The sequence below is a fragment of the Triturus cristatus genome, chromosome 6 (genome assembly GCF_964204655.1).
Source record: "Triturus cristatus chromosome 6, aTriCri1.1, whole genome shotgun sequence".
In the NCBI taxonomy this organism is placed as follows: domain Eukaryota; kingdom Metazoa; phylum Chordata; class Amphibia; order Caudata; family Salamandridae; genus Triturus; species Triturus cristatus.
The window spans coordinates 1277645431-1277670352 of NC_140589.1; positions in this window are offsets into that span (position 1 = coordinate 1277645431).

Below are 24922 nucleotides of genomic sequence, written 5' to 3' on the forward strand. Positions count from 1 at the left end.
TAGAAATACGGCATGCTAGACAAAACTATCGTGCAGTTCGACTGGCTAGGAAAAACCAGCTGAAATCAGAGGCCTGGCTAGCCTTACAGGAAGCTTCTGGCAAAGGGGACAATACTGCCTTTTGGCAGGCAGTAAATGCCCCTTTCTTGCAGTGTACCCAGCCCCCAAAGATTGATCTAGCCATACCTGCCGAAACCTGGGTCAGACACTTTGGCACCTTATATAATATATCAGACCCCAAAGAGCCAGCGGGCGTATTGGAAAGTCATATCAATCCCCAGCCAGAGTCAAATACTTCTAGTCTTTTCCCTCTGGACATCTTTTTCGAATGCGAAGAAGTACTTGTGGCACTGAAGGAAAGCCCTTCTGGGAAGGCCCCCGGTCCGGACTGCGTACCAATAGATGTATTTAAATCACAGCCGGACCTGTGGGCCCCTTTGCTCACCAACGTCCTAAATTCCCTGAATGTCACGGGCTTTATTCCTACCTGGCCTGAGGCGGTGGTAGTGCCGATTTTTAAAAAAGGCGACAGGAATAATCCCTTCAACTACCGCCCAATTTCGCTGCTTGACTCCCTGATGAAAGTCGCAGGGAGAATCATTTTAAATAGAATCCAGGACTGGATAAGCGAGCAAAATATAATTTCCAACCTACAATATGGCTTTAGACAGGGTAAAGGCACTATTGAACAAGGCTTGAACTTGGCCCTTATAATTGCCAAATACACCCAGGCAAAAAAGGGAAATCTCTTTGTGACTTTCGTAGATCTCAGCTCTGCATTTGACTGCGTTGATCATGAGCTGCTCTGGGAATCTCTTGTAGAGATTGGCCTAGAGCCCCCTATCCTCTCATTTATTAAAGAACTTTATAAGGGAGCTTCAGCCCGCGTTAGATATGGCAGATGTGGAGAATGTTCTGACAAGTTTTATATTAGGAGAGGTGTAAGACAGGGATGTATATTAGCCCCCTTACTTTTTACACTCTATATAAACTCTGTTGGTCACCATCTCAATGGAACTTACCACGACTACCCCACCATAAACGGGAAATCAATACCGATACTTCTTTACACGGACGACGCAGAAATAATGTCACAGACTTGTATGGGGCTACAAAGGGCAGTAGGAGAATTCACCGACTTTATGCCACAAAGAGGATTAAATGTCAACGCCTCCAAAACCTTCGCCATGTCTTGTGGCTTAGGGATCGGAAAGAAACAATGCTCCATTTTTTTAAACGGTAGAAAGTTGGAAAGTACTGATAGGTTCCCATATCTCGGCATTATTTTTGATAAGAGGGGCTCCTGGCGGGCTGCTGCCCAAGCTAGGGGAATCGCGTTCTCTAAAGCTATAGGTGCGTTGACTAACTTCTCAAAAAAGTTAGGGGGACGTCCGATTAACCCCTTATTACAGATCTACAACGCCAAATGCATTTCGACAGGCACTTACGGATCTGGGATTTGGGGAATTGAGCCCGTTGACCATATTCAACGCTCTGAGAACTCTTTTTTACGCTACCTCCTGGCTGTCCCACGCGGTACATCTTCATACGTGGTACATAATGAACTCGGTCTTACACATATCACGGACACCATAAATTCTTCCCCCATTATCCTTTGGCATAAAGTCTGGACCAACCAAGAGACCAATCTAAACAGGGAAATCATTACAGATTGCCTTAGCCTGAATGAGGCTGACAACATCAAGTGGCTGAAATATGTAAGAAACTTGTCATCTGATCTAGGGCATCCTGAATTTTTTTCTGACCCTTCAACTCTGAATAAAATCCCTAGAGTTACACTAAAACGACTAGTCTTAAGCCATCTGACTAGCCGACGCTGGCTATCTGAAAAACATAAGAGCACGGTAGTTGACTACCAACATTCTACCATAACACAAGGGACCCAGCAGTATCTACTGTTAATACCATCTCCTTTTATCCGTATGCTCGTAACTCGTTTTCGTACTGATTCTTTCTTCAGACTACTAACATTCCCCAATCAAAATTGTTGGTCCAGAGATCTGGAGAAATGCCCTTGCGATGGTCTGTCAACACAATCTAATATCCACTGCATTTTGTTTTGTAGGTTTTATCAAATGCCGAGGGTAACCTATTTGAAACCCTTACTTAAATCATGGGGATTACAATTGTGCAGGGCGGCCTATTACAAATTAAAAACATTGGACAATCCCTTAGCCATTGCTGTTGTTTCCTCTTATTTAAAAGTGATTGTGAGAGTGAGGGCTTCAATGCAACCTTAGATGATATAAGATCTAACGTTTGTCGTGTACTTCTTACTAAAACGATTGCATGATGGCTGTTAAATCATTCTAATTATGCCTACCGTACTCTTTAGAATATGTTTTTAACATTTTTACATGCCTCTGGGGCATTTCATTATTCTATTTTATTTCTTTTAACATATGTGTACTTTTGTGATATTGTTTTTACATATCGAATAAAGTTTATAATTGAAAATTGAACTACCAGTCATCCAGCAACAACAGCACCGGAGAGACCACATTCCTAAAATGGTCAAGCATGACTGCAACTTTGTGCCAACTGCTGAGTGGTAGATCAACTTCCCCTCATAAATCACACAAAGAAAAGGCATGCTGCAGGCATCAATCACACTGTTCAACAATATCTCAAAGCAAAAGGTTTGCAGCATGGCTGAGCCATTGCATTAATTCCTGGGTGGATTCATCACGTTTCTGACTTATGCATTACGTTTCCGACTCACGTGTAACGTTTCCTACCAAAGCGTCATGTTTCCTGCTAAAGCATCACACATACTACTAAATCATTGCACTTCCTACCAAAGTGTCATGCTTCCTACTAAAGCGTCACATTTCCTACTAAAGCATTACATATCCCACTAACCAGCACGTTTCCTACTAAAGCGTCACATATCCTACTAAAGCGTCTAGTTTTCTACTAAAGCAACACATTTCCTACTAAAGTGTCATGTTTCCTACTAAAGAGTTATTTTTCTCAGATGCCTTGTTAGAGAAATAGGTAATGCGTCTGTTTTCATTTACATAACTATCCCTTTGTGTGTGGTACATTGGATTGATTGGTGCAACGCAGGTAAACACTCCAAGGGATAACTTTTTGTGCGCAAATTATCTTTACTGGAATGCTTGTAGTCTCTGAATGTGTTGCATGTGCACGCTAACACTGCGCATATGTGTGACTCCTTGCGTTCATGCTGCAGACACTAGCATATACAATATATTGCTGTGAAATACACAAACATGTTGTCAAATGTGCATATCTTGACATAATTAATATGTATTACAGTTTGTATTATACTTGTATTGATATAGGTATCTACATAGTAGGAATTTTTGTTCAGGGATATTGCATTCCTATGCAAATTAAATCCACATTGTCATACAAGATGATGCCATACTTGAATATCGTACTATCTATCTGCATTACTGACAAAGGATGTGTTCCGGATGCAATACCTACTCTGGAAATGACATACACAGGCTACTTCAGACTGTCTGCAGTGTATGTGGCATCATGCTCACAGATTGACTGTATAGATGTGAAAGGTGTGTTGCTAGGCCAATAGGTCACCTGTTCATATGCTCATGGCATCATATAGCAGACTAGGATACCCAACGACCACCATATGAGATAAAGGGGCCACACACATCTGCTGTCTGGGCTTGCTGTCTGCACTCAATATATGTGAGACATATGCACAGCAGAACAGTGTCAGCCAAAACTGTTAGCAAATATCTCGTTCTTCATGAGTCATGCTTGAGTAGGACTAACTAGTGAGGTGACCTCCAAGTCAGAATATGTTTATCTTTTCCATGTATCATATTATTTGGCTACAGAGAGGGCTTATGTGGATTTAGAATGTGGGTAGACATTCACACCAGATGGTCATATCATATGTGTATTTATTGACAGGTTACAGCACGCTGACCTTGAATGTGTCAGTGCATGCTAGCTTGCCAAAAGTGACATCACATGTAGAAATACCTTGACATGTATTTGGCTATTAGATTTGCTTTGTGTCCTGAAAATATTAGCACACATCATTGAAGTTGTAAGAGACACAGCATAGTTTCTTTCAGAGTAAGACAGAGCTACATGGTCATATCCATTCCTGCCTGTAACAGTTGCTTCTTTGCCTTGTGGGTCAAGTGTGGCAGCATTGTGGCTAGGTAGCCAATCCAGCACTGGTACAGGTTAGGAGTCTACATGTGTATGTTTTAGGTGAGATGCTACACTGATTTTGGTATGTGCTTGCAAACATGTAGACTAACTAGGTTGCACTGTGTGGCCATGCACCTCATAGGGGACTCTGTTCACAATCATTGGACATTAAGGTCACTATACTGGCCTTCACCAGTGAACAGCAGTGAAAACAATAATGTCTTACAACACACACACACTCTCTGGACACCCAGCTTGGCCATCCTATTCATGCACTCAGCAAAGCCATTTGCTTAGGGAAAATACAATGCTATTTTCAAATGCACAATAGAAAGACTACCCAAAAACTCCTTCATTTCTTGGGAAGTAAACTGAACCCTATTGTCAGTAATCAATTGATCGGTTACACCTTCCCAAGAAAAGTCTTCCTCAAGCAACTCAATCACAACTCTGGTATCCAAAGAACCCACACATTTTGTCACAACCCATTTTTCCATATAGTCCACCAAAAGTATCACAAAAAGTTCACTCTGTGGTAACAATTGGAACAGTCCCATGAAGTTGAACCCCAAATTCTTGCAGGGCCCATCAGGAATCAAAACAAACAATAGGGGGCTTTTAATACTGTCTTACTTTTTTCATTTCTCACAAACATATAACGGTCCTTAACAACACCCTCCACTTGCCTGTCAAGCCCCTGCTATCAGTACATTTCTCTCATGATGGTCTTTGTCAAATTCCTTCTGAGATTACCTTTGTGTGCTGATTGATTCCTCTCTCCCTCAAACTCACAGGAAGAATTATTCTGGTTCCTCTGAATAATTCCTCATCAGATTAACCTAATTTCTCTTTCACAGTCCAAAAATATCTCAACATCTCTGGACGTTCCTTATACCCAGACCATTCCTTCAGAACATACTCTTTGAGACGCTTCATTTTAACATCTACCTCTCTTGACGAATATAATACTTAACGCGGATTTTACACCGCGATACAATCACAACGCGGTTGTTACACCGACCGCGTTGTTACACCGCAGTGCCATTACAACGCAAGTTGTTACAACGACATGTGCTAGATGGCGCGCTGGACTTAGGAATAGTATGATTTACTATTCCAACTCCAGTGTGTGCAGCAGTAGGGAAGGTGTTTAAATAGTAAATCATACTATTCCTTAGTCTAGAGCGCAATCTAGTGCAAGTTGTTGTAACGACTTGCGTAGTAATGGCACTGCGTTGTAACAAAGCAATCGTTGTAACGACCGCGTTGTGATTGTATTGCGGTATAAAATCCACGTTGTTAAGGTTGTTTCCCGTCTCGACACTCTCCATTCATCCACCCCAATGGCACTAATACGCACCCAACTGATAGGACACAGAGCATTCCTTTTATCTTCTATATCTACAGGTAGGCAGTCCAACCATCTGCCACCTTATTTTTTCACAAGAAAGATTTTTCATCAGAAAATTCAATTCCAACAATCCTTCCATCCTGGGTAAAACTTCATAGTTTTTCCCAAAAGAGAATATTTGAATTAGACCAGACCACGAAAGACAATCCCCACAGATAAAATTTGAAATATTGATCACCCATGCAAGGGCCAAGGCTTTTCTTTCTTTCTCATGAAATGGTAAGCACACATCGGTGTTATGAAAGACGAGAGATGCCTGGACTTATCATGTAACTTGAAGGTATGTAGAGGAAAGACCAGGACACTGAAAACTCTGACACCACCCAGAACAGATAAAGCTTCTTAAACATTGGTTAATGGCTGCCTGTCTACCCATATATCTTTGTTCAAATCCCTGACGTCCATGCACATTCATATCTGCTTGCCACCATCTTTGGGTGCCAGAATGACAAACACAAGCCATCCCGCCACCACCGCTGACCCCGCCCCTTTCTTCCTTCTGTTCCCTCCCCGCTCCCGCCTCCCAGCTGCTCCGCCCACCCGCGCACTTGGCCATATATGGCGACCGTGCGACGCAGGTGAGTGTGACCTAGTCCTAGGACACCCCTGCGCCGCACGGCCACCAGCTGCTGCGTGTGCCTCCCCCTCCATTGTGCCTCGCTGCCCGACTGCCGCCTCGTGACCACGCCCCCTCCTTCGAGCGGCGTGGTCCGTGTTCAGCGCTCCTCTCCCTGTGCCCCTGTTGTTGTTTTACTGTATGGTAATTGTAATTGTGGAATTGTAATTGTATTTGTCAGATTTGTTGTATTCCGCCGTATTGCCCGTTTTTTCCCGCCTGTTGTCGCCCTCCGTCTTCCCTCCCCGCTCCCCGCTTCCCGCCACCACCGCTGACCCCGCCCCTTTCTTCCTTCTGTTCCCTCCCCGCTCCCGCCTCCCAGCTGCTCCGCCCACCCGCGCACTTGGCCATATATGGCGACCGTGCGACGCAGGTGAGTGTGACCTAGTCCTAGGTCACCCCTGCGCCGCACGGCCACCAGCTGCTGCGTGTGCCTCCCCCTCCATTGTGCCTCGCTGCCCGACTGCCGCCTCGTGACCATGCCCCCTCCTTCGAGCGGCGTGGTCCGTGTTCAGCGCTCCTCTCCCTGTGCTACTGTTGTTGTTTTACTGTATGGTAATTGTAATTGTGGAATTGTAATTGTATTTGTCAGATTTGTTGTATTCCGCCGTATTGCCCGTTTTTTCCCGCCTGTTGTCGCCCTCCGTCTTCCCTCCCCGCTCCCCGCTTCCCGCCACCACCGCTGACCCCGCCCCTTTCTTCCTTCTGTTCCCTCCCCGCTCCCGCCTCCCAGCTGCTCCGCCCACCCGCGCACTTGGCCATATATGGCGACCGTGCGACGCAGGTGAGTGTGACCTAGTCCTAGGACACCCCTGCGCCGCACGGCCACCAGCTGCTGCGTGTGCCTCCCCCTCCATTGTGCCTCGCTGCCCGACTGCCGCCTCGTGACCACGTCCCCTCCTTCGAGCGGCGTGGTCCGTGTTCAGCGCTCCTCTCCCTGTGCCCCTGTTGTTGTTTTACTGTATGGTAATTGTAATTGTGGAATTGTAATTGTATTTGTCAGATTTGTTATATTCCGCCGTGTTGCCCGTTATTTCCCGCCTGTTGTCGCCCTCCGTCTTCCCTCCCCGCTCCCCGCTTCCCGCCACCACCGCTGACCCCGCCCCTTTCTTCCTTCTGTTCCCTCCCCGCTCCCGCCTCCCAGCTGCTCCGCCCACCCGCGCACTTCGCCATATATGGCGACCGTGCGAACGCGCAGCGGTCACGCGCAGCGGGCGCGCCGATTGTGCGCCGAAGGCGCCCCAAAGGCAAGCCCGTCTACGCCCGTCCGCGCCTGGACCGCGCCCAGTGCCAGGACCCCTGGCCCACGAGGACCCCGGCCAACCCGCCTGACGTACACCGCCGCCACCCTCATCGCACTCAACACCGGCCGATTCCCAGGTTGCCACCAAGCCACCCCGAGACGCACCTACGGACCCTTCAGTTGTCACGCCTGCAAGTTCACCTGCATCCGGACCTGCCCCACACCAGCACCCGCCATACCGAACACCAGCAGCAACCACCTCAAGTGCATCCTGCTCAACACCCGCTCCGTCCACAGACACACCACCGAACTCTGGAACCTCCTAGACGCCACAGCCCCTGACGTTGCCTTCATAACGGAGACCTGGATGAACGCCTCCTCAGCGCCCGACATCGCCATCGCCATCCCAGAAGGCTACAAGATCACCCGGAGGGACCGCAACGCCAACCAGGTGGGAGGAGGCATCGCCATCATCCACAAGAACACCATCCGCATCACGACCAGCACCGACAACACCCCACCCTCCGCCGAACACCTGCATTTCCAGATCCACACCGACCCGAAGACCACCCTCAGAGGCACCCTGATCTACCGACCTCCGGGACCACGCACTCAATTCAGCGAGGACATCGCCGACTTCGTCAGCCCGCACGCCCTCCCCTCCGCTGACTACATCCTCCTGGGGGACTTCAACTTCCACCTGGAGAACAACAACGACTGCAACACCAGCACCCTGCTCGACAACCTCGCCAACCTTGGACTCAAGCAGCTGGTGTCCACCCCCACCCACCTCGCCGGACACACACTCGACGCCATCTTCTCATCCAGCAAAGACATCGCCTTCAGCCACGCCACAGAACTCCACTGGACGGACCACAGATGCATCCACTTCACCTTCAGAAGAACGACGATCCACCACCACCAGCAACAGGTTGCTCGAAGAAGCTGGAACAAGATCACAGCCGACCAGCTCGCCGCTTCCCTGACCCAGCACCCTCCGGCCAGCTCAGCGAACCCCAGCCAGGCCGCCGACAACCTCTCGAAGTGGATCAGCAAATGCGCAGACGAACTCGCCCCTCTGAGGATCCCGCCCAGCAGACCCGGCAGTAAGAGAGCCCCTTGGTTCACCGACGAACTCAAGAGCTCCAAGAAGAACTGCCGAGCCCTCGAGAAAGCCTGGAGAAAGGAACCCACGCCGGACAACAGGACCACCCTCAAGTTCGCCACCCGGAAACACCACCAACTGATCCGCATCGCCAAGAAAACGGCCTTCAAGGACCGACTGGACAACAACGCTCACAACTGCAAGGAACTCTTCAACATCGTAAAAGAGCTCTCCAACCCCAACGCCGGAAACAACGACATCACCCCATCGCAAGACCTCTGCAACTCCCTCGCCTCCTACTTCCACAGCAAGATCGCAGACATACACAACAGCTTCAGCACTCAACCGACGCACGCCACGACCGCAGCAACGCCTCCCGCCACCACCCTCCGCGCCTGGACCCCGGTCAACACCGAAGACACCGTCCACATGATGAACTCCGTCCACTCCGGATCTCCGACCGACCCCTGCCCTCACCACGTCTTCAACAAAGCCGACGCTGTCATCGCACCCCACCTGCGAGACATCATCAACACATCCTTCGACACCGCCACCTTCCCCGAGAGCTGGAAGCACGCTGAACTCAGCGCTCTACTTAAGAAACCTACAGCAGACCCCACCGAACTCAAGAACTACCGCCCCATCTCTCTACTCCCGTTTCCAGCCAAAGTCATCGAGAAGACCGTCAACAAACAGCTGGCCACCTTCCTCGAGACGAATGGATCCCTCGACCCATCGCAGTCTGGATTCCGTGCCAACCACAGCACCGAGACCGCCCTCATCGCCGCCACTGACGACATCCGAGCCCTGATGGACAACGGAGAAACAGCGGCCCTCATCCTCCTAGACCTCTCCGCGGCTTTCGACACGGTCTGCCACCGCACCCTAGTGCAGCGCCTCAGCAACGTCGGAATCCAGGAGAAGGCACTGGATTGGATCGTCTCCTTCCTCAACGGAAGAACACAAAGAGTCCGCCTACCACCGTACAAGTCAGAGGCCACCGAAGTCATCTGCGGCGTCCCTCAAGGATCCTCACTGAGCCCGACTCTCTTCAACGTCTACATGAGTCCCCTCGCGGCCATCGCACGCCAACACAACCTCAACATAATCTCCTACGCCGACGACACCCAGCTGATCCTCTCCCTGACCAACGACCCCGCCGCCGCCAGAGCCAACCTGCACGAAGGGATGAGAGAGGTAGCCGAGTGGATGACGACGAGCCGCCTGAAACTGAACTCAGATAAGACGGAGGTCCTCATCCTGTGCTCCTCGCCCTCCGCCTGGGACGACTCCTGGTGGCCCCCCGCCCTGGGCACCGCACCCAAACCGACGGACCACGCTCGCAACCTGGGTTTCATCCTGGACTCCTCCCTCTCCATGACCAGGCAAGTCAACGCCGTCTCCTCGTCGTGCTTCAACATCCTGCGCATGCTTCGGAAGATCTTCTGGTGGATCCCCACAGAGACCAGGAAGACCGTCACCCAGGCCCTCGTCACCAGCCGACTGGACTACGGCAACGCACTCTACGCCGGAACCACCGCCAAGATCCAGAAGAGACTCCTGCGCATCCAGAACGCCTCAGCCAGACTCATCCTCGACATCCCACCACACAGCCACATCGCTGGACACCTAAGAGACCTGCACTGGCTCCCGGTCAACAAGAGAATCACCTTCCGCCTCCTTACCCACGCACACAAAGCTCTCCACGATCAAGGCCCGAGCTACCTCAACAACCGCATCAACTTCTACGCTCCCAAACGCCACCTCCGATCTGCCAGCCACGCCCTCGCCGCCGTCCCACGCATCCGCAGAGCCACTACAGGAGGAAGGTCCTTCTCCTACCTGGCCGCCAAGACCTGGAACTCCCTCCCGGCCGACCTGCGCCTGACCCAAGACCACCTCTCCTTCAGGAAGAAGCTCAAGACCTGGCTGTTCGAGCAGTAGCGACACCCCCCCCCCCCCCCAAGCGCCTTGAGACCCTACGGGTAGGTAGTGCGCTCTATAAATGTCCTGATTGATTGATTGATTGATTGATTGATTGATTGATTCTGAAGATGCAGTTCCTTTAATGGCCACATCTTCCAATAGTTTACCAATTTTTCTATTGAGAGTCTCCAACATAAGAATTGGAACCTTCCTTACTTTATGAGCGCCAGTAAAGGTATTGTTTTGTGAAATAATCTCATTCTCAAAGCCATTCAAAAGACCCTCATATATGTCTTTGTGCTTATGTTCACTAGACACTGAAAACCTGCTGAAGCACACTGGGATTAAGTGTGATTCCAATGTTGCGTTGGTCATCTATGATACCCCCCCTGGTTTTCTACTTTTCTTGCCATCAAGCTTAGGTGCAGAGCCTCTTCTAGTGCTCTGAGATAAGAAAATAGAATATCCTGACCATTTTCTCTTTCAGATTCAAGAAAACAATGTAAACTTTTCATAAATCTTTTTTTTTTTTAATCTACAAAAAACTGGAAACATAGGTCATAGCGGAAGAGATTCAGTTTTCATTTAACTGAACAACGTTTTAATCATTGATAGGTTCCAAGGTACGCACAGCTTGCTTTATTGTGTTTTTGTTCTTGCTTATCCTCTTTTGGTCATGTGTCTCAATTCCCCACTTGCATTCACCTGTATACCGTCCCAGAAGTCAGCTTACCTACTGCTGTTTTATTACTTTTGATTTTAGCCTATTGTGGTGCTTTGCCATTTTCAGTACAAAAATAACTGTGCCTCATGACAAATACTAATTTTTCTCTTCAACATTCTTGTGAGAAGTTGGAAATGTATTTTTTTTTAAATTGACAGTGATTGTCAGGAGCATCGTCTTAAGTCATTGTGTTTCTAGCAACAGAACCACACCTAACTGTTCCTCTTCAATGTGGGCCAATTTGAAGGATCACATATGATGAATGTGCATATTTTTCTACTTTCAGCATTATATAGATGTATGTTGTGTTTCTCTTCAAACATTGGTCTAAAAAGAAATTGGAACTAAATTATGTCAACGTTTTTGCATTTATCCATAGTGTAATTGACTTGATAGTTTGTTGTATCGGAAATAGAATGTCAAGGCAGATGAGATCTAGGGAAGGTGCATGTAGCAAAAGAAGGACACTGTTTTCTTGGAGCTCGTCATTAAGTAAAGTTTGGTATTAGAACTGAACCAGGATCAATTACTGCTGTGCTAATGAGCAGAAGATGTATTCAACAAGTTTAAGAGTGTGGTTTAAAAGGTCTTCTGCAAAAGGAAGATTCACACACCATGTCAAACTAAAAGAAGACACGGTTCCAGTAAAGCATTATCTAAGGAGCATCCCTTTGTTTGTAAAAAATGATTTCTCTAAACTTTTGGTGGGAATGTCTGATGAAGGAGTAATTGGAAGAATGAAGTGAATCTCTGAGTGGATTTCTCCAGTTAATTTGAGTGAAAAAAGAGCAGTTGTGGGCCTTTTTGCACTTGTGAACAATAAGATCGTCATTGAATTTCATCCTTTACTAAAAATGTATGAATCGTTAACTACTCTTGATCGGGCCAAATATATTTCCTCCTTGGACTTGAGGGCGCTGGATTATCAAATTGAGTTGCAACCAGATATCAGTAAATTGACTGCATTTATTACACCGGATGGTGGCTTCAGCTTTTTAATAAGGCCTTTTGGTTATGCTTATGCTTCCTATTTTTTTTCAAAGGTTGATAGCATCATTTTTTCAGAAAGACAGAGGGAGACAGATGGACTGGTAGCTTTTCAGGAATAGATCCAGGTGTATACAAAAACTGTTGAAAAACAATTGCATTTTAGAATTGGTTTTAGGATTTTTCAAGAAAGAGGGATGATGCTTAACTTAGATGAATGCAAATATCTGGTTTAGAATGTTGAGTATTTGGGGCATCAAGTTTCAACTAAATAGGAGACATCAAGTTTCAACTAAATAAGAGACACCCAAAAAAGTTTAGGTAAGTGCCACTCGACAAGTCAAACCCTAAGCAACAAGGATCCGTTGAATCCTATTTGGGTTTGTGTGAATTTTATGCTAAAAATTGTTAACAGATGGGCAACAGTTTCTGCACCTCTAAGATATTGTTTTAAAACAATCTAAAGTGTGCATGGACTATTGAGTAAGAATCTCTGTCCCATGCTTTAAACATGCCTTTCTAAAAACCGCTATATGGAGTATATGCCCTTGTTTTACTTGGCTCTTTTTGCGGGGTCATCCCTGAACTTTTTGCCTTCCTCCTAGCCTTTTTTCTGACATGGTGTTGGTGGTTTTAGGACTCTGGGCACTTTATCACTGCTGTCCAGTGTAAAGTGTGTGTGCTCTCTGTGATAAATATGGTAAAATTGGTATACACCTGTTTGGCCTATTTCCTTTACCTGTCAGTCTCTTGTAAAGTGGTATCTCATATACCCAGGGCTGATAAATTAAATGCTACTGGTGGTCTTGCAGCGCTGATTGCGCCACCAACCAAAGTAGACTTGCAAACTTATCCCAGGCCTCTGCCATTGTAGGGCCTGTGTGCGCAGGGCTACTGCCGCTGTGATGTGGCACCTAAAGTGTGTGCCATGTCTGTGACCCCCCCTTTTACTGCATGTCAATCACCCCTAAGGTAGGCCCTAGCTAACCCTATGGGCTGGATGCATTGTAGGTAAAAGTAGGACATGTACTTTAAGTGTGAGACATGTCCTGGTAGTGACAAGCAGCCCTTTTGATTTCTCACTACTGTGAGGCTGTCCTCCCATAGGAATGCATTGGGGATTCCCTGATAAGTGTTTCAGTGGTAATTCCTGATATGAGAGGAGCAGCGTGGTCAAGTTTGGTATATTTGGAATAGTGATAATAAATACTACGCAATGGTGTGCGCAGATTTATTATAACTATTTTAGAAATGCTCCTTTTAGAAATTGGCATTTCTGTGTGCTATGTGTCTGCCTGCCTGATGTGGATTGCATGTCTGGCTTTGGAGTGACAGGGGCTGTTGAGGTGTGTATGGCTCCAGGAGGGGCAGGGCGAGTCAGCGCTAGACTGAATAGGGCATCTGCATTTGGAGTAGTGGGAGGAGTAGTCCCCTGACCCTGAATAGGGCTGTGCCTACCTATGTGAATACTGGATCCGCCCCCCTGTGGTGTGTCTGATGACGAGCCCCCACCTGACAAAGGGGAAGAGGAGCCTTGTCAACAAAGTGATTTCAAACCCCACAGAACCAGTTTAGGCTGGTTCCCCAAAGGCCTGTGCCATGGCAGACAAAGCAAATATGGGATATAGATATATGGGCTGTGACCCCATTAAAATGTTATGCTTTTTGTGCTTCCAGGCAACTTGTTGCTGCTGGGCCCCAGGAAGAACCGCCATGAGGGACAGCCTCCGCCCTGTGAGCTGGCCTGCCTGAGCCCAGCCTTTACCCTGGGACTTTGAGGGGAGGAGGAGAGGACTGCTCCATTGGCTTGGCACACCTTTGGTGCCCAACTTGCCTTTTGAGCCTCTTGGCACTTAGCACCTCGTGTGCGCTGAAATTTGGCTCCTGGAGGAGCGCTGGAACTTTGCAGCGCAGAGCCAAGACTTGTTTCGAGGGAATCTTGATGTGGGGATTCCCCCGCATTGCTGGCTTTTAGCAGGAGCCCATGCCGCGTTTTGCTGATCTAAGCGGGTGCCCACCCCACGTTTGTACTTTTAGCAGGTGCCCACCTGATCTAATGTGTTTTTATATAATGCAAAGGCTATTTTTATATAAGCTTGTGTGAAGTTTCTTTTGTGGTGTGCCTAGTGTGTTGCTGCTGCGTATGTGTGTTGCGCGAACGCTTTACACATTGCCTCTGAGATAAGCCTGACTGCTCGTGCCAAGCTACCAAGGGGGTGAGCAGGGGTTATCTTCAATGTGTAACTCCCTTACCCTGACTAGAGTGGTAGTTTCTGCCTGGCTTAGGCGCAAGCCCTAGCCAACCAGAAATCCTATTTCTAACAGCCCTCAAGGAGGAAAGAACATTATTGCTGTGAATGCCAGTTGGGAAGGTCTGTAAGTTGCATTTTCTAAGATGTTTTGAAGGTTGAAAGAATAATCACTCTTGCTTCAGGAGCATTAACTGGGGCTTAGAAAAGCTATTCAACAATTAAATGAGACGTTCTGGCGTCTGCATGCAATGTTGAACATTTTAAAACATATTTTTGGGGAAAGTTTCTCAAATCGAAAACAAGTCATAAACTGTTGTTTCTATTGACATCTAAGGGAGTTAGGAAAGCCTCTGCCAGGCTGGCAGTCACTTTTAAAAAAAGTGACATGTTTCATGGAAAAACTATGTGACAGCTGACTGCTTATCTCATTTTCCATAATGGATGGAACTAAAGAGACGTATTTAGAGAAATGACACAATGAGTGGATTTAACCACACCATTAATGAGAAAGGTGATGAATAAGTGTGGCCAAGGTAAGATCTTGCAAGAGATTAGTAGACTCATTAAATTAGGAGGGCCAAAGGAATGTGTGTTATCTACTGAATTGCAAGCAGTTTTGAAAATAAAAGATGCACTCTCATTAGAGGGTGATATCGTTGTTAGAGAGTATAAGTTGGAATTGCTGTTGGTTGGCAGAAAAAAAAATTCACGTTGCACATAACAGTCATCCTCAGAGGTCTAGTACAAGAAAAAGAAGAAGAGCATTGTACATGTAACCACAGATGGATAATGATATTGTGGATTTTGTAGACATGTAAGGGCTGTCAGAATTCTGTGTTCAGAGTTATGCGTCACAAGAGCTGGCAGTTTTTCCCAAAGGTCCATGGAAGAACATAGAGATGGATTTTCTGAGGCCATTTGAATTTTTCTGTGGTGTAAAAAATTCTACATGATTCCTGATAGATATCTTTTTCTAATTAGGTTGGATGTAAGTAATTGTTAGACACTATTTTGAATAAAGTACATTTTTTAATCTAGGGGAGTTAGACACAAGACCAATACTATATTCACCTCACATAAATGGATTAGTTGAAGGGCTTGATAAGGGTATTGTTGAAACTGCACAGTTGGCTAAAGCATCAGGTTTAAATGCGGTGGAAGAGTTGAAATGCATGCTTCGGAATTATCATTGTTCTCCACAGAGTGCCATCTGTATTTCTTCAATGGAACTACTGAGAGACAGGGGCCTCGTAATGGAGTCAATCCAGGTATGCAAACCAAATACTATGAGAATCTAGAAAGGCTCTATGGAGAAACTAGGAGCAGGATGGAATTGAGTCAAAGAAGGAAAGGGTTATGTTTCAGGATAAGAATATCTGTAGTGTCTATGAAATTGGATTATTGGTTGAGGGGTTGATAGCCCTACTCAAGCAACAACCACAAAACCTGTCAGGCTGAACCACAAGAGCTACTAAATTAATCTGTGCTTTACTCTCTGCTAGACTAGTGCAAAGCAGTCAGGCTTAATTTAGAGACACTGTGTAAAGCATGTATGCAGCACACAAACAGTAATAACGCTCACACAAGAAACATACCAAATCAATAAAAAAAAAATTAAACATTTTTAATAAATAAAATGACACCAAAATAAATTAAATCCAAACAGTAGAACCTGTGTTCTGATTTGTTTTACAGTTTTTAGTGTAATACAGGGACTAAAAGGCCAAGCACCTACCACAGGTATCTGGTCGCATGAGACAAGGGCAAAGTCAAAAGCTAAGGCTGACCGCAATGGAGTGTGGGATACAAGTGTTGGATTTGGCCAAAATTCTGCTTACTTTTGGACTTACCAAAATCCTCGAAGAAAAGTCAAAGAGAAGGTAGCATTCAGCTGGGCAAGGCAGCAGGCTGTTTTTGAAGAGGAATCATCGACGCTGGGCAGCAGGAAAAATGGAAAAGCTGGTTTTCGAGGCCAAAGAGGTCATCAATGTCGAGGGTAAGCTGGTCGCTGTTGAGCCCGACACCAGCACTGAGAGGTCATGCTGCCCATGATTTGCTGTTGCAGAGAAGAACGTAGCAGGAGCTATAGGGAAGTCACAATACAAGATGCCGTTCCTGAGCAAGAAACAGAAATGTATATCATCAGGAAGTCAATCCAAGAAGATATCAGTCCAAATCTTGTATGATATTGTTCTTTATTTTCTCATCAGGTGCAAAGCCATACGTTTTTACAAGTGGCTCATGACAGCAAAAGGGCTTGGCTGGTATAGCCGAGAAGTAGCCACATCTCGGCTATACCAGCTATGCCCTTTGGACTGATATCTTCTTGGATTGACTTCCTGATGATATAAATTTGTGTTTCTTGCTCGGGAACTGGATCTTGTATTGTAATTTGCTCTTTGTGTACCAGTGGTCTCAGAGGACTTTTGGATACGTAGTTGGCCGTTTCCTAACTGTTACCTCGAGCACCCCCCAGATATTATTGGTGTTTCTGATTATAATAATGGTACTGTGCGAGATTTGACCTGGCCACATTTCAGAATGTCACTATAGGGAAGTCAGTCAGACCGGCGATGCACATTGGGTAGATCAGCTGGCAGGTAGGTCCTGGTCTTCTGTTGGATCGCCAGGAACATTTTGATGAAATGTTTTCTAAGTCCCAAGTTTTAGGGTCACCCAGGAGCAGCATCTCTAACACTACTTCCAAAGGTCCAGGACCTTGGATGCACCACTCGATGTGTTAGGACTCCAGCATGAGCCAAGTGCAGGGTTCAAAGCCTCAGGAACTTGTTATGTCCCTGTAGATCACCCAGTTGGCCTCTGGAGTCACTTCTGGTGGGCCTGGTTTCAAGGAGATGGACCAGTTCTCCTTCAAGTAGCAAGGCTGGCCTTCAACCAGCAGGGCAGTCCTCTGGTAGCAGCAGGACAGTTCTCTTGGTGTCAAGGCAGTCCTTCTGAAGTCTTCCACAGGTCCAGGAGTGTACTGAAGAAGTGTTCTGAGGGTTAGATGTTTATACCTGGTTCCAGCCTTTAAAGTGAGGGTGTTCCCTCTGATACCCCTCCCCCATCTCCTTCTGTTAAGTTCTTCCCTTCCCCAGCCAAGGCTCCAAGAAGTCTGGGGTGACCAAAGATTGGTGTTAGGGTACTTTGTATTTGCTGAAGGCAAAACCTTTGAACTGCAAGTGGGGCAGGGAACAGCTTCACTCCCAGTCATCCTGGCAGGATGACCCATCCTGCCCACACTTAGTCCTCTATAATCTGGAAGGAATACATAAGCCCAACAGTAGAGCCATACCCAGTCCTGTGACCCAGGACACTGACAAAAGCCACAAACGGCTGGAACAAGTAAATGGCAACTTTTTAAAAGTGGCATTATCAGAATTCTAATCTGACTTTAGCAATAAAAAGGATTTAATGTTACAATGAATTTGAGCCTAAAAATGAGATTTCTACCTGTTCCTAATCAAAAACGTTAGCACTTATTAAATGTAATAAGGCAACTACATATCAGTATATCGAACAAATAGCCCTCTCAGTAGTGAAAACAAATTTAGTTTTTCACTACCTGGATATGTAAAACTTAAACCCACATGACCTACTTTGTACATACAATACACCCAGCCCTATGAGCTTTAAGGGCCTACCTTAGGGGTGGCTCGCAAGTATTAAAAAGGTTGGTTTTGACCTGGTAAAACGTTTATTTCGCCAGGTCAAAATGACAGTTTGAAACTGCACTACAGGCTGTAATGGGAGGCTTGAGGCATATTTTAAAGGGCGTCTCAAGAAGGTGGCACATTGAGTGCTGCAGGCACACAAGTGCTATGCCAACAAGTAGCATTTAATCTACCGGCCTTGGGTACATGCAGCACCAGATACTAGGGAATTATACGTAAATTAAATGCGCCAATCAGATGCAGGCCAATTTTACCAGGTTTTAGGGAGAGAGCACAAATACTTTAGCACTGGTTAGCAGTGGTAACGTGCACAGGGTCCTAGTGCTAACATAAATCGTATTCAGAAAACAGGAGGGGTGAAGGCAAAACGTTTGGGGAATACCACACCAAGGATGTCAGGTGTAACATAGTGGTGAAGAAAAAAACAATCATGTTTGGAGAATTTGTGAAGATGAAATTGCCTATTCTGTCCACAAAGTGATGTTCAACATTTGTTGCATGTAAACATGTCAGGATTACAAAGGTTGGAGATATGTGTATAGACCAGATTAAAAGAAGGAGTATCTGTGATTTTATGTTATGTTATTTTGTGTTATGTTTTGTTATAATGTATTACGAGGGTGCCCATATGCAGATGCCAGTTTCTCTTTTACCAATGAGCCGGCAAATATCTTCACGGGCTGATAGGACACTAGCTCGGTGCATTGGACAGGACAAATATCTGTTTGTTGACAGTCCATTAGGTCATTCAATTTAGCAAAGTCCTTAGTTTGATGCAGGGCCACTTTTTTCAGACGATTGCCCATGTAAAAGAGCAATAAGATGGGGGAAAATGGTCTAAGATTGTTCATGGCATTGTTTCCCAGGGTATGCTTTTTTAGTAGAGGTTTCACAGTGCCTGCCTTCCAGAAGTCAAGAAAAAGACCATACTTTAAGAAGCTGTTAAAGGCAGTGGAAGATGTCACTTGCAGCTAAAAGGAGTGCCTTGGTTCATTTGTGAAGGACAGCTGTTAGTTATTTTTGTGTAATCTGTATGAAGATGTCTAGACTGTTCTCAGCCTGCTAAATAGATTTAAATGGTGAAGCGGGCATAGGAATTAAATCATTAATAATGGAATACTGATAGGAATTTCTCAGAGAAAAAAAAGGGAAAGGTTGACACAAAAGACTTGTGACAGTGGTATTTTAAATTTTGTGGCAGCGGGGTGTTGAAGCTCAAAAACAATGTAAAAGAGTTATTTAGAAAGGCTGGTGGAAATACAAATCATTTTAGTGAAGAATTACATTTTCTCAGGGTTAAATTAATGCTTTATATGAGTGTGTTTTAGAGTGGTGCTCCTATTCATCTGATGTGCAATATTCGTTTCACCATTTTATTTCAGCTCTCTCGAATTTCTTGTTTGGGGTGCTTTAGCTTGCTTGGAAACCAATAATTATTTGTGCCTTTCTTGTGTTCAGATGTTAGTTTTCAGATGGGATATCTTTCATTCAGAGTAGCTGGGAGTGAGAAGTGCAAATGGTAAAGCAGAACATTAGTAATAGATCTGTGGGTGTTGTGCCTTGTTGGGCCCATAGAAGTTTTAATTCTGAGGCAACTTGGTCTGTGGTGAAGAGATTCTTGTTGCACCTCCAGGTGGTCACCAAGTTCAGTGTTAGCAATGAGTTCTGGTAAGTTTATGTGAAATGTGCTTCCAAATTGGTCAGACCAGTTTAGAGGGTGGATTTGTGCACTGTAATCAGATTGAACGAGAACAAATGACATTCAACATATGGTCTGAAATGTGATTGGGCTCCTGATTTAGTAATTAGAGATTTTCAGGGGCCATGATCTATTTGAAATGTGTGAGACTGAACCACAGTTTATATTTTCCAAGTAGCAATATGGCAGTGGACCCACGAGATTGAGGTGACCTGTAAATTAAAACTGAACCTCAGGGTAACTGATTTCAGTTAAATGTTAATAAGAAAGGTTTCTGGATCAGAATTATGGGCCCGATTATGATGGCGAGCAGACCCTATCAGGGACTGGGACCGCCCGACATACTGTCGGGGGTCCCACAGTAGGCATTTTCATGTGACCGCCACCACGGCGGTGCCACCGATGTTTTTTTACTCAAAGACTTATCTTCTACCAATGGTAGTCAGGGAGTTTACCCTTAAAAATACCGCCTCCTCATAACCGACATTAAGCTGGAGGAATCTTTGAATTGTTCTTTCGGAATACTTATTGTTCAGTTTTATAACGAGAGCCTAGTGTGCAGCAGTTAACCTCTTCGCTGCGGCGCAAATTCCGCCGCAGCACTGCCGCAGTGCTACACATTCCATTCCTGGGCATGGTCATGACGTCTCCCGGCCGTCGTCCGCACACGCCCATCGTGACTCATGACGGCCGGGAGACGTCATGAGCATGGAAGAGGTTAAGTGATCAGCAGTTGTTTACACAGGCCACACTCACCTACTGCCACCCATAAAATTCTCCAAACCTCAGACACAATATCAGTAAAGAATTCACTGTGAAATAGCAACAGCACGAGGAACAAGTACGTCATAAAAGCGGATTGTGGGAGAGCAGAGTTTTGTAGCAAATACAGTGCCAGTGCATTTCAAAGCCTATTCTCTACTTAGCCAAAAGTTCCTTTCTAGGTCAAAAATACCTTACATTAAAACAGCTATGGACTTGAAATCTAAACAAAAGCATACTTGCATTAAATGCTTCTGAACTTGGCTGGGTTTATTATCCTGGGGGCATATTTACAAGGGCATTAGTGGGGCTTGATGATAGGAGAAATGTCGCTTAGCGGCATTTCTCCTGTCATGTTAGGTCAGGAACGCCTACTTTGCATCTCATTAGAGATGCAAATCTGGGCGTTAAGATTTCGTACGCTACAGCAAGGTTTCATGCGTTAGCGTGACCTTGCTAATTAGGCGATAAAATTATCGCCGCTTTCCGGCCGAAAACGGCCGCAAAAGCGGCGATAATTTTCTATTGCCTTGTTGCTGATATGCCCCCACCTTATTTACAACGTGGCCCCGGAACCACGAAGCGATGATGAAAGCCGCGCTAACCGCGGTTTACGCCGGATCCTTACGCCTGGTCAAAACTTGACTTAGGCATGTTTTGAATAGGAGTTGGATTCTTTGGTTACGTCCACACTCCCCTATTATCAAGTTTTTCATTAGCGTGTGAAATCATCGCTTGATTTCACACGCTAATGATGAATATCGCAGGTTTGAACATCGCCTGTGAGCAAGGCATTGTAAATATGCCTCTAACATGGCAATGTAAACCAGCGACAGGAGGCGATATTCCAAATCGCGCTAAGCGTGATTTGCAATGTTTAACGCGAAGTGTTGTTAATATCCCCCCTGCTTCTTTGGAAATTACTCCATTTATTTAAATTGTGAGGAAATCATTTATTTCACATTAGGCAGTGACCCACTATATATTTATCACATAAAAATCGTGCAAGATTAATTAAATGTTTCAATTGCATTTACAATTCTTGTACAATTACAAATCGAGGGAACGTTGCTAATTGGTTATTGTCTATTGCTTATGAAATCGATCTGATACATGTTTGTGTCTAAGGTGACTAAGTTAACATTGCAGTCAATTCGTCTTATCTATTTTGAATCATCGAGCATTATCTAAATTGAATTATAATTGGCAGAATTAAGGCTGAATGTTATAACTCAATCAAGGCGTTTATTGACGTCTGTTGAGGGTTTTGATTAAGATAAAGTAGTCGTCCCTGTTCATATAATTTTAATAAATATATATAATAGTTGGAGATATTTTTTGCAGATACTTTCATAAAATTCAGAGCGCTCCCTTACTTTTGAGTTGTTTGCAGGTTTAACTGTTAGTTTGAAATTTGAAGTTACTATGTTTATGCTACATTTAGAGAAAAGGAGGGTATTTATTACCTTAGCAGTTCTGCAGTCTTGCATCCCTTTGTTCCTCAGCTCACGAAACCATACAGCAATAAATGATTTTCCCTGAGCCAAATCGGAATTAGCTACTGCTTCAAAGTCCCTGAATTGACAGAAACTCGCTATCATATAATTGTAAAACATACTTTTCAATCTGCTCTTATTTCTATATATTGTATTTCTAGTCTCCTTTCGGTTTTCGTTTTTTTCTTTTTGAACCTTTCACTTTCTTTCCTTATTGTAATTACACTGTTCTTCCTACCTTTTTCATCTAAGGTTTGTTTGAGTGTTCTTTCTAAGGAGATTTATTATATTGAAGGAAACCGCAGAACAATATAGCTAGCAAGAGATACAATTGCAGGTAGAGGAGAGCTGGATCAAGGGCACATTTTAAGCATATCCTCCTGAGATTAAAGCAAATACAAGTACCTAAATTGTATCCTTTAGATGGTATAGGGTGCAGATGACTGAACCAAACACCAGAGGTATGGTACAGGTACTGGCATTCGAGCCCTGCCAACCACTCCTATTACATCAGTGACGTTCTGTCTATTTATCACTGTGGGTGCCTTCTCTTTACTTAGTGTTGGGTTAAACACTACGGGCCTCATGTAGGTAGCATACCAGTTACCACTTCTAAAATACCGAACGATAGCGAATCGGTATTTTAGAAGTGGTAACTCGTATGTAGGTAATGAGTCGGTATTTTTTACCGATTCGTTACTATTCGGTAATTACCGAATCGGTATTTACCGATTCGGTAATGAGGCATACCTTCCCATTGATGGGAAGGTATGCCTCATTACCGAATCGGTAAATACCGATTCGGTAATGGGGGGAACACATACAAGGGTGGCAGGGTGTCACATTGACACCCTGTTGCACCCCTGATTCGGCCATGTGTGCACATGTGGCACACATACATGCCCTAAGGGCATGTATGTATGCCACATTGCACACTGCTACGCGCGTAAAAATGCATTAACACATACATTAATTATTTACCACCAACTATAAGTTGGTGGTAAATACCGACTCTTAAACACACACACACACTCCCCCTACATCTCGATTTTGGTTTCGGAATTTACCGAATCGGTAAAATTACCGATTCGGAAAAGTTACCGATTCGGTAACATTACCGATTCGGTATTATTACCGAATCGGTAATTTTACCGATTCGGTAAATTCCGAAACCAAAATTCGTCCCCCTACATACCAATAGCCAAAATACCGGCCGGTAACGGTATGATTACCGAAAATCGGCCGTTACCGACCGGTATTTGGCTACCTACATGAGGCCCTACATCTCTAACCACCTCTATGTGACAGGAACAATATAATTAAAAAATCAAACACATGGGTTCTTTAGAATATACAAAGTCTCTCTACTTTTGTTGAAGAATCAAGTAAAATATTAACAGGGTTTGAAGTTTAGTCAGGGTCCCAAAACAGGGACTTTGCTGTCCCACACCAAACATGACCAAGGTGAGTCTCACTGCTACATTCCATCCCAAGATGTCAGAAATTATGTTATCCATGGTCTTCCAGAATTCTGCCAGGGTGGGGAAGCTAGTGAGCATGTCGGAATCATCCGCTTTGCGGGCTCCACACTGCTTACATCACCTCTTTTCTTAGCCAGCTTAACCGGTGTACAGTAGTCTCTATGCAAAGTGAGGAAGTGGTTTCTCCTTAGTGCAGCAGTTCAATCACAGTATAAAGCATGCTTATAGATACTTGCTATAGCTCTACCATCTCCACACTTGACAAGTATCCTTTCCAAACCAGATAGAGAGGTAGCATGCCTTCTTCCTACTGGCTCGCCTTTGATAAGGCTGAAGGCCGTTTCTTCCACCAAATTTGTAATCTAAATTCTCTGACTGCCCCACATGTTCTACGCTTGGAATTCGGTCTAGTCTCTTATATTTTACCTCTGTCAGCGGTCCTGAGGTGGGGGAATGCTCTCCTTTGGGGGGATGAGGGCTCTCTTAGGGCCGCCTTGAGAATGGAAATCTTTGACAAGCTAAAGGATCAATCAGCATTCTTTAGATCATTTGCTTATGCAAATGACATATTTGGGCTCAGTTCAAATAGCAATTAACCTATGCCAAAGTCTGCACTGAAGTTATTATTAAAGAAGTCTGCAAGCACGATTAGTATGACAAGAGATATAGTTTTAAGTAAATCTAAGTCCAACAATAAGTTGGTTTGTGGGAGTGCCCTGGGGAAAAGGCCACAACCTTATTTAATTTGGAATCATCCACATGGGATTAGAAGACTGATTCTTCTTTTGAGAATTAACCTGTTGCCCTTAAGAGAAGTTGCTGGTATTTGGGATAAAATCCCAAGAGAGGAGAGAATTTGTAAATTGTGTCATATACAAATCCAGGATATTAATCACGTGCTATTTGTGTGTCCGGAATTACAAAGGGCAAGGCGTATGTTTTTAAGATCATCATTTATTAAATGTAATATTCATTCTGCTCAGGTGGCCCGAACATTTGTTTTATCCTCACCAAGTGAAATGGTCTGTCATAGGATATTCAAATTTTTTAAAACATTTCTGGCTATTTATTAGGAATTTTTTTTAATCTAGCTATTATGTTGTAACGTCTAATGGTTGGATATTGAAGAAGTCTGCACTGTATAAAAAGTATGTCTATCCTTCTTCCCACTTTTTAATCTACTGTTGTATTTTAGGGAAAAAGGGAATAAAAATTGTATTGTATTTAAAATGTGTCTTTTTTATTGTATTGGTGTATTTTTGTGGACCTCCGTAGGAGTTCCTTAACAAATAAAAATTGAAATTGTGTGACAGGAACAATATAATTAAAAAATCAAACACATGGGTTCTTTAGAATATACAAAGTCT